This window comes from Topomyia yanbarensis, chromosome 2 (genome assembly GCF_030247195.1).
Source record: "Topomyia yanbarensis strain Yona2022 chromosome 2, ASM3024719v1, whole genome shotgun sequence".
NCBI classification, from domain to species: Eukaryota; Metazoa; Arthropoda; class Insecta; order Diptera; family Culicidae; genus Topomyia; species Topomyia yanbarensis.
In genome coordinates, this window is record NC_080671.1 from 244549253 (window position 1) to 244561291 (window position 12039).

Sequence of the window (12039 nt, forward strand, 5' to 3'; positions counted from 1 at the left end):
GACGGGACCCAAACCAAGGTAATCTGGTAAGATTTTTCAGATAAAGCACTCAGATATTCCCGTATTTTCCCCTGGAAATACGGTGAGTGCTTTCCAGGCTTCGCCGCACGGATGGCCTCAATGGAGCTGAGACTGTCCGAAACGATGAAGTAATGGTCTTCGGGCAGGGTGAATGGCAGCTAATTCTGCAACGTAAATTGAAGCAGGATCATTGAGTTTGAATGAGGCAGCAAGATTTTCGTTGAAGATACCGAAGCCTGTGGATCCGTCGAGAATTGATCCGTCAGTGTAGAACATTTTGCCGCAGTCGACTTGATGGTATTTATTATGGAAAATATTTGGGACCACTTGTCGGCGAATATGATCCGGAATTCCATCAATCTCTTCTTTCATGGATGTGTCGAAAAATACAGTTGGAGCAGAAGTATCTAAGAGATGAGCACGGTTAACGTTATACGAAAATGAATTGATGTTCTGTGCCATGTAATAGAAGTACAAGGACATGAATCGGGTCTGAGAATTAAGCTCGACAAGCCTTTCGAAATTTGCAATCACCAATGAGTTCAAAATATCGCATCGAATGAGCAATCGATACGAGAGGTTCCAAAATCGATTTTTTAGTGGAAGGACGCCCGCCAGCACTTCCAAACTCATCGTATGGGTCGAGTGCATGCAACCCAAGGCAATACTCAAGCAACGATACTGGATTCTCTCTAGTTTGATGAAATGTATGCTCGCAACGGAGCAAAAGCAGAAACATCCGTACTCCGTCACTAATAATATCGTTGTTTGGTACAGCCTGATTAGGTCTACTGGGTGGGCGCCCCACCGGTTATTGTACGGAGAAAGTTGATCCTTTGTTGGCACTTCTGTTTCAGATACCTAATGTGACATCCCCAGGTACCTTTAGAGTCGAACCAGACCCCGAGATATTTGAATGTTGAAACCTGAGCAATAGTTTTATCCATTAACTGAAGCTGTAGTTTCGCTGGTTCACGCTTCCTTGAAAATACGACTAGTTCAGTTTTCTCCGTGGAGAACTCGATACCCGGCTGGCGAACCCAAGCAGACAAATTGTCCAAGGTATTTTGCAGTAGTCCGTGCTAATCGGTGGCCTTGGGACCTGTAATAGAGACCACACCGTCATCTGCAATTTGCCTTAGCGTGCAGGAATTGACAAGACATTCGTCAATGTCATTCACGTAAAAATTGCAGAGAAGAGGGCTTGGACATGAGCCCTAGGGAAGGCCCATGTAGCTAAATCGTGATGTCGATAAATCACCATGCGAGAAATGCATTTGTTTTTCAGACAACAGGTTTAGCAAAAAGTTATTTAAAATTGGCGAAAGACCATGCTGGTGCAACTTCTCATAAAGAATGTTGATAGAAACTGAATCGAAAGCCCCCTTAATATCCAAGAATACTGATGCCATCTGCTCTTTGTTAGCATATGCTATTTGGATTGAGAGCAACGCAACGTTGCTTTGCCTTTGCGGAAGCCAAATTGTGTATCTGACAGTAAACCATTTGCTTCGACTCAATTGTCGAGGCGAAACAAGATCATTTTCTCGAAAAGCTTCCGGATACATGATAGCATTGCAATCGGTCGGTATGAGTTGTGGTCGGAGGCTGGTTTTCCTGGTTTTTGGATGGCGATGACACTCACTTGCCTCCAATCATGCGGAACAATGTTACCCTCAAGTAACTTATTAAATAAATTCAACAAGCGTCTCTTGGCAGAGTTTGGTAGATTCTTCAACAAGTTGAATTTGATTTTGTCTGGCCCTGGAGCTTTATTGTTACATAATAAGAGAGCAAGTGAGAATTCCACCATCGAAAGCGGTGTTTCATTCGCGGTATTGCAAGGCGACGCGGCGCGGTAGATTTTCTGTGCCGGGGCGGAATCCGGACAAACCTTTTTGGCGAAATCGAATATCCAACGGTTTGAATATTCCACGCTCTCGTTAGTACTGTTTCGGTTTCGCATACGTCAGGCCGTGCCCCAAAGAGTGCTCATCGATGTTTCTCTTGTTAACCCGTCGACAAACCGCGCCAGTAACTGCGTTTCTTGGCTTTCATTAAATTTTTCATTCGCTTTTCTAATATCGCGTATAGTCGGTAGCTAGCGACTAACCCTACGCTCCAATAGGCTTTATACGCGGCAGCCTTCTCCGCGTACACGTCCGAGCACTCTTTGTCCCACCACGGGTTGGGAGAACGTTTTTAGGTGTTCCCGTCGGGTACTCGTTTCGCCTGAGTTTGAATCGCGATATCAAAAATCGTGTTGGACAACAACTTTTACTCTTCCTTCGGGGGAAGTACCTGTGTTGAATCGATAGTTTTGGGTATCACAGCAGCGTAGCTCTTCCAATCAATGTTTCGTGTGAGGTCATAGGAAACAGTGATTGGTTCTGGAAGTATTGAACGAGTGGTGATTGTAATTACAATCGGCAGGTGGTCACTACCGTGGGGATCAGATGTTACCTTCCACTTGCAATCTAACCGTAGTGATGTCGAGCCTAGAGATATGTCCAGTGAACTTGCTTGCGCAGGTGGTCTAGGAATCCGTGTCATTTCCCCTGTGTTCAGAATTGTCATATTGAAGTTGTCACAAAGGTCTTGAATTGTCGAGGATCGATTATCGTCGTACAGACATCCCCACTCTGTACCGTGAGAGTTAAAGTCTCCAAGAAGTAAGCGGGGCGAGGGAAGGTGTTCAATCACGTTGGAGAGTCTTCGATATCCCATCATGGCCCTAGGAGGAATGTAAATAGAAGCAATGCAAAGATCTTTGCCTTTGATTGTTGTTTGACAAGCGACAACTTCAATGCCTGGCGTCGAAGGGAGATTGATTCGATTGAAGGAGTAGCACTTTTTGATCCCTAAAAGTACCCCTCCATACGAGTCTTCTCAATCCAAGCGGATGATGTTAAAATCGTGGAAGTTGAGGTTTATATTAGAAGTAAGCCACGTTTCACATAGGGAAAATGCATCACAATGATTGTAATTTAGCAAGTGTTTTAATGAATCAATTCTGGGGATAATACTTCTGCAGTTCCACTGTAAAACAGTGATCAGATCCCTGATTCCGTTTAATAAGTTAGCCATCGAAGGATACGATCGCTGCAAGGAGGGGCCATTGTTCAGTCAACTGTTTTAAAAATGTTCTTACTGTTGGTAGAATAGCAACCAGCAAGCTTTCAGAGGATCGGTAATGTTGAAAGCTGTGAATATCCAGTCCACAATGTCAGAGAAGTTAAGGAATCCCGTTTTAGGTTGAGTTTCTGACTGTAAAATTGGAGCACTTGGGATTTTTGGTGCCCCGGGGAGTGCTTGGAACTCCTGGTTGTATCTCAATTTCCCAAAACCAGGAGGTATTATCTTCGGATTTGTACCAGCACTTCCAGTTGTTGAATTATTTTTATTTTGTACCCTTGTTTGGGACAACCTAGGACCCTTGCGAGGAAGTTCAGGTGAGTTTTGATTAGGTCTTTTCCTAGAGTTTCCAAGCAGAGCCAAAGAATGCCCCTCGCAAGGGTCGTTAGAGGCGTTATCGTCAGTTGGCAAGAGAGCGAATAGGTTTTCGGAGATAAGTGGAGCAGCTCTTTTAAGCATTTCTGCGCAAGAACGTCTGAAGCGATCTTTGGCGGATTGCTTCAGTTTATCCGCGCGAAGTTTGTACGTTGGACATGTCAAAAGTTCATGCGGATTCTCCCCACAGTAAACACACTTCTCAGCGGGCCTACTGCAAGTATCATCCGCATGGCGTTCCCCGCATTTACTGCACCGTTGATTATTGCTACAGTAGGTGGCCGTGTGACCTAGCTGCTTGCAATTGGAACAATTCATGACCCGCGGTACAAACAGATGCACAGGTAGACGAGCTCCTCCCACTTCAACGTAGCTCGGAAGTGCAGATCCGGCGAAGGTTACGCGAAACGAGTCTGATGGATAGTAATTCCCATCTTCGATGGACTTTGAGTGCAATTGCTTGCACTCCAAAATCTTAACTGATTGAAGGTTAGGGTCCTTAAAGCGGCCAAACCCATCATTCATCAGATTATCGACAGTTAGACCCGCATCACTTACCACACCGTCGATCTTCACATCACGAGAAGGAATGTAGACGCGATACTCCAGCGTAAAGAGGCTATTGTTAACGACCATTGGCCTGTTTCAAGTCAGTAACGACTACGCGCAGTTTATCTGACTGAACTTTTTGACATTAAAAATGTCTTACTCCACTATCTGGGGCTAGGTGTCATTCTAAAATCTAAACTATCTCCCATGTAACGAAACTATGTAAGGTTTGCACGCTTATAACTCCGATATTACTAGGTGGATTTTAATCATTCATACACCAACCGATTCAGAAACACCTAACTTAAATATTGGTAATAATTTAATATCTTCCCAATAAAAGTAGACTTTTGGAAATTGGTAAAATTAAAAAGTTCACGAAAAACGGGAAAAATACCATTCGTGACGCAGATTTCTCAGACACAGCCGTCAAAAGAGGGCAGCTTAGTTGCTCAATGAAACACGAAAAGTCATAAATAGAAGCAACGCATGTCCGTTTAAATCAGTCGTTGCTCTTATCCCACACGAGCAACGTCGTCTCCGGGCGATGCAATAAGCGCTATCGATTTTCGGTAACGTTGGCATTTGCACACACTCGCACCTAAGTGACTAAACCAAATACGGTTAGTTTATAAATAGAGGTGACGCGTACCCGTTTGAATCAGTTTTTGTTCTTATGTCGAACGGGTAAGATCATGGCTGCAGCGTCTGGGCACTACAATAAGCGGTAGACGCTATGCATTTTCGGCAGCGGTGGTCGTGTGCGGATTTTTCGGGTACCAGCACGGTGTCACAGAATGATTTGCAAAGTGGGTGGGTGGGGTGGTTTGGATTTAATTCAATACGGTGTGTGCTGCTTAAGAATGTTGCGTTTGAAAAAAATATATTTTTATGCATGCGTGTGCGTTGTAACTTGTTAATCCATGTTTACGGCGCTTTGTAGCTGCGTAGGGTAAAGAGCCTATTGGTTTTCATATTTCGGTTATATGTTTTTTTATCAGTAAGGCATCTGAAAACGTGCTTCTGTAGTTATTGCACTGTTCAGCAGCGTAGTATTTTATATAGGAGAGTACACTCAGGTTTTTTACGCGGATTTTGAAATTTACGCGGTTTTCATTAACGCGTTTTTTTTAAATTTACGCGGTTTTCATTTACACGGCCTCTATTCCCTGCGTGAAAAATCTGAGTTTAATTGCATCGGAAACAATCACATTCCCAGCAGAACTTTTTGTTTTCTAATTTCAAACACTTTTGTTTCGTACTGCACACAACGGAAAATTTTAAAACAGAACTTACCGTCCCAGCAGCAGTTGAAGCGGGTGTTCTTTTTCGATTCAAATTCAAGCCATGTCTTAAGCGTTACTGGACTTAAAATTGTTTTCCCAGTTTAACCAGTCAGAATATCTGTCCTACCCTATGTATTTAAAACACAGTTCTAATTGCGTTTTAAGGTATACAACAAATACGGTTGGGTATACTAATTTAAATTTTAAAATAAATCTGTTTTAAATTATGAAACAAACCGCTGTACTGAAGATATAATTATGTCAGTCCTATTACCACATAAAACACCTATATAACATAAAACGCTGCAGAATTGGTTTAATAATACAATGTTTACACTACAGAGTTATAACACGTTTTAATAATTAGCAACAAGAAAGATGTCACCAAGATGGCATAAAAACCCGTTTTAACTGGTAGTGCGAACGTTGCATAACAATGTAATTTATCAAATAATTTCATTTTTCCACCACTAATCGATTAAGAAATACTTAAACTTAAGATTGTTTACTTAAGTTCATTAGTACATTATTGAAAATTTAAATGGAAAATGAAATTTCATATTTTATGGACAATCTGTATATTTCCGTTGGCGAGCGTGGGTTTCCTCATCACAGCTCTCAATATGGAACTTTTCTTTTGAATATATTTTCTGGACAGACCAGCCTATTTTTACTAGATGGATCAGCCAAATAATGCCAATCACCTAGTGAGATACTTGATTAATTAATAGATTACCGTTAAAAGACCTTCAATAAATTATGTTTTAATGGGGAGGGTCAGGGTATATAGCAAATTGTAACATATGAAAACAGGCGAGTGAACAAGAACGTGTGTCGATATGTGTGATGGATAAAATTCATTTGCACGCTCTTGAGAAAAGCTATATTTTTAATGTCACCGTGGTCGTGTCCTGTACACAACCCTTTAATTTTTTAATCTCGGTTACGCCCGTGTAACGTTTTGTCAGCTCCCGTGCAACAGTTATGCTGTTTAACGGTTTATTTTTGGGCCAAAAGTATACCACCCAAGGACAAGCGGATCCATCCTAATAAACCTTGACTCGGGGGGAGGGGGGGATTGTGAGACGTTTAGGGAAAGTGGGGGAAGTGGATCACCCATAACATCATCTGTCTCCGAATCAGATATACGTTCCTCTTCCCCATAATATTCGTCTTCGGAGGGTGATCCTTCTGTTTGTTCCATTTTGTTGCGGGAGTAACACACTCGACCGCACTATTTAACTTAAGTCAAAATAAAAAATAAAAAACAATAATAAAAAAACGCTTTTAATCCACCTAACAGTGTGATGAGACATTTCTTATAACTCTTATCACTCTCTTCGGATATTATATCGTTTGAGAACATTTAGAACTTGATGCTTCGCGATGTTTTGCCTTTCTCATATAGAAAGGTTATGCAATCACTCTCAAAAACGTCAACCTAATCCCGGCCCGGAGGGCCGAGTGTCATATCCCATTCGACTCAGTTCGTCGAGATCGGAAAAAGTCTGTATGTGTGTATGTATGTGTGTGTATGTGTGTGTGTGTATGTGTGTGTGTGTATGTGTATGTATGTGCGTATGTGTCAAATAATGTCACTCATTTTTCTCAGAGATGGCTGGACCGATTTGCCCAAACTTAGTCTCAAATGAAAGGTGCAACCTTCCCATCGGCTGCTATTGAATTTTGGATCGATCGGAATTCTGGTTCCGGAATTACGGGTTTCAGAGTGCGGCCACACAGATATTTCTCATAAAAACTATAGGAAAAATTAAAAATAGAATTTTTGTTTTTGATGTTAAATGTATTCAAGGTGCATAAAACGTCGAGATTTGATGCAAACACGAAAAAAATTTGACGAAGATTCACTTTTTTGGATTTTGCACATTTTTGCCTTTCTCATATAGAAAGGTTATGCAATCACTCTGAAAAACGTCAACCTGATCACGGCCCGGAGGGCCGAGTGTCATATCCCATTCGACTCAGTTCGTCGAGATCGGAAAAATTCTGTATGTGTGTGTGTATGTGTGTATGTATGTGTGTGTATGTGTGTGTATGTGTGTGTATGTATGTGCGTATGTGTCAAATAATGTCACTCATTTTTCTCAGAGATGGCTGGACCGATTTGCCCAAACTTAGTCTCAAATGAAAGGTGCAACCTTCCCATCGGCTGCTATTGAATTTTGGATCGATCGGAATTCTGGTTCCGGAATTACGGGTTTCAGAGTGCGGCCACACAGAAATTTCTCATAAAAACTATAGGAAAAATTAAAAATAGAATTTTTATTTTTGATGCTAAATGTATTCAAGGTGCATAAAACGTCGAGATTTGATGCAAACACGAAAAAAATTTGACGAAGATTCACTTTTTTGGATTTTGCACATTTTTGCCTTTCTCATATAGAAAGGTTATGCAATCACTCTGAAAAACGTCAACCTAATCCCGGATGGTTTACGGAGAGGGGTTACACTCCCCCTCTACTGTTCACTCCCCTCCTTTAAAAATCTCCTTAAATCACCCCTCAGACCACCACCTCATACCTCTCCCTTTCAACCCCATCATCTTTAAACCACCACTATATTACAAAGCATACCAATTTAAGCTGGGGAGTCGTTCGTTCATGGGACTTTCGCCCTCCTCACATACCCATCCCCGCATGACAAAATGAGTTAGCAAGCAGATAACATTGATCTAATGCTGAGTAGGCTAATGGAGTATGATATTTTTTTGTTTCAAGTGTTTCACCGTCGACACGTAGCTCATCAAGTTCGTGGCTGGCATGCCATTGTGTATAAGTGCAAAGTGTACTAAGAATGTAATGGACATTTCCACAATTATGTTGAACATAAAAAGCCTCCGTGCCATAGTTTAGAGAAATGAGAAAGGCACAATTGCACCGCTAGGTGGATTAAAACAGGTTTTGATAACACATACTACATGGGATTGTGGCAGGACACAGAGAATCGCTCAAATCAGCATAGGACAACATCAGTGCTAGAAATCTCAAACCAAATCAATGGGAAAGCGAAAAAGTGGCCCATAAAATAGACATACAAACGAATTATTGCTAATGCTCTGTTAATAAAATATCTAAATTCCTTAATCAATGCATTGTGGTGGGAAAACTGAATTTTCCTAAAGGGGTTATGTATATTGTACTGAGCCAAAAAATCGATTTTTTTTTGAATCGGAATGAAGTTTATACTTTACTCAAATTTTCAACGCGACTGAGACCTAAATATCAACACTTTTTCTAGAAAAAAGCGATACTAGCAGTGACACCATTCAAAGAAAATCAACAGTGAATATTTCCAGACTTGGTTTTATTTCCTATTTAAGAAATATTGTGTTTTTTACATCCTAGATTGCATGATTCAGTGATCGAAACCCAAAACTTCATGAAGTATTTGAAATTATTAAATTAAAATTTGTGTTTGCTATTGAAATTGACAAAATGATAGTATCGCCCCTTTGACGATTGTTTACTTTTTCGGTCCCACCTATCAGCATTGAAGTATCACCCTTACATTTTGTTTACAATACCAATTTTACAATTGGTGGGGGTTTGGTGAAAATCGATCTTACTGTCCAAACGGCATAATTCCGAAACCGTAATTTTTGAAGTTTTAAAATTATGCAGAAATAATTTTTCAAAAAATAGTAACAGAGTTCGTGTTTTTAGCGAATTTGTTGACTTTATTGTAGTCATGAATATTAACCTGAGAAAATTCACCATAAATACTTCTTGGACGATATACCGTCAAAATTATTTTATCAAATGATGCGCTGTTTAACGTTTGTAAAACTCATCGAAGATACTAACCCTCCGAAATTGGCGGTTTCAAAATGATGTTATCTTGACCTTAAATTACTGTTTTTGAACATTTGACCTATACATATAATTGGTCATACAACAAAAATCAAATTCTCATCAAAATCGATCAGAACCTGCTAGAGTCGAATGGAAATCGTAATTTTTCATAAATTTCTCTCTACATTCGGAAAGTGTTATCCTCGATATTAATCATATTACGTTTTCGTCTCAACTCGACGCATTCCCAAAATGAAAACCTGTTTTAATCCACCTAGTGGTGCAATTGTGTTTTTCTCATTTGTCCAGACTACGATTCCATGGCTGGTTATATTCAATACAATGGTGGAATTAAATATTTCATGTTCAGTTCGATTTGCACATACGTACAATGGATCGACAGCCACGATCTTGAGATACTGACCGCCGCTGGTTTCAAGCGATGTTTCAGTATCACATAGTAAGATCCGGGAGGTTCGGGTCCTGCCGAAAATTTTCAACTTGTTAAGAAATTTTGAACTAGTTTTAATTTTAAAGTAGCAACCACTTACTGCATACTCCCTCCGGGCCGGTATGATTGACGATTTTTAGAGTGATTGGATTACCTTTCTATATGAGAAAGGCAAAAATGTCCCAAAAAAATCAATTTTTGTCAAACATTATTTTTTTCGAGTTTACATCAAATCTCGATGTTTCATGCATTATAAAGTCATTTGGCATCAAAAATACAAACTTGATTTTGAAAATTTTTCATTTCAGTTTATATGGGAATTTGCTGTGTGATTGCACTCTTCAACTCGTAACTCCGGAACCGGAAGTCCAATCAATAAAAAAAAATCAATAGCAGCCGATGGGAAGGTTGTACCTTTCATTTAAGACTAACTTTGTGCAAATCGATCCAGCCATCTCTGATTAACAGAGGTCACATTTTTTTCCACATACACACATACACACACATACATACATACACACACAGACATTTTCCGATCTCGACGAACTGAGTCGATTGGCATATGACACTCGGCCCTCCCGGTCGGGATCAGATTGACGAATTTTAGAGTGAATGAGAAAGGCAAAACATTTTAGCAAATGTTGAAAGTTATGCATTTTTTTGGTGAGATGTTCTATGTTTTATAGACATTAAATCAATTTTAACTTCGCTTCCTATTAAATAAAGACCCTTATTACAGTACATCTCTACAAAAACGAGCTCAATTTGAAAAGATATCTGAGGATTATGATTGATTACAGAACTCTGGAATTTTCTATTGGAATGTTTTCAGGCAGGATTTTGATATTGATGCAATTAGACAACTGTGAAATCAAGACCAATAGATCAGTTACATATCAGGACCCCATTCCGACAATTTATCAAAAGTCCTCATGATGTTTACAACAACAGGATATCAATGTACGGATCAGATAATTGTTATTGTAATATTGAATTGAATCAGTCTGCATCAATAAATTTTCAACTTCAATCCATTTTTTTTTTTGGGTGTGGTGGGGGGGGGGGGGTGTTGTATGGTGTTAAACCCCAAAACCTTCTCTTGGCAACGCCATTGCTTGGAGTTATTTATTTCGCTTTTCATTTTCCGATATGTTTCAGATCGATCCGATGGTCATGAGTTAGAAAAATTGCAGTCAGAAGGTTCGCACAAATGAACATTTTTGCACTGATAAGTTATCAAGTTCCTTCCAGACAACTTGGAAGTGTTCGGTGATTATTTCTAGCGGTTGTAGATAGAAAAATGAAATACAAAATTCGTTTTATCGAAATAATGCTTGGCTTATTTCAATGGATTATTACTATATTGAACAATAAATAGGCGACAAAGAGTAATCCACAAACAACAAGCCATAACTTTTAAAGTATTCAAAATAGATATTTGAAGTCTTCAGTAAAGTTATTCGCAAAAGTAAGAGCTACAAATTTGCTGAAGGCATCATTTCGATATAATCACTTCCAAGAAAATTTGTGAAAATATCTCACTCATAGGGGGATTAATCAGCAAAAGCACAATACCAAAAGAAAGGGCATATTGCCTCCATTAAATTCTCCGAAGATACTAGTGACCTAAAATAAGCCGTTTTGGCGTTAAAAATAGATTACATGGTTTTGGTCATATTTCTGGCAATGGGAAATGATAAAAATCTTTCGTCCGCATTTAATGTTAAATATCTCTTTTGATAATAGTCCGATTTCAACAATCTATAGCTTGTTCGAAAGGTATTTGTTAAAGCTATCTAAAAACATATAAATTGTTAATCTATAAACTTCGGCAAATAATTCCAAGAAACTGCAAAAAACGCCATTTTTACACATTCAAACATTCATATCATGGAAACTAAACATCAGAATAAAAAACAAATTAATAGCGTTCATACTGTTTTTTAGTTCTTTCATTTAAAATTGGTTTGGATAAGATCAGTTCAGCCATTGCTGAGAAACACGAATGAGAATTTGTCCGTTACATACACACACACACACACACACACACACACACAGACATTGTCCCAAATCGTCGAGCTGAGTCGATTGGTATATAAAACTCGGCCCTCCGGGCCTCGGAAAAAATTTTGAAAGTTTGAGCGAATTCTATACATTTCTTTTATAAGAAATGTAAAAATCAATAAGAAAAGTAAAAAACGAAACACTTCACCAGTTGGTTCCTGACGAGCTGGTAGGTGAATTGATCCTTCGTTTCTATTATCCGTCACCCGCGTGACCTTCACACAGTAGAGAGCTGGTATAGCTCGTCTAAACAAAGCCGTCTTTCAGTCAAGAAAACTGTTTAGTACCGCACTAAACTGCACTACTTGACACAATTTAACGTTTATAATGTTTATAAAGTTTATAC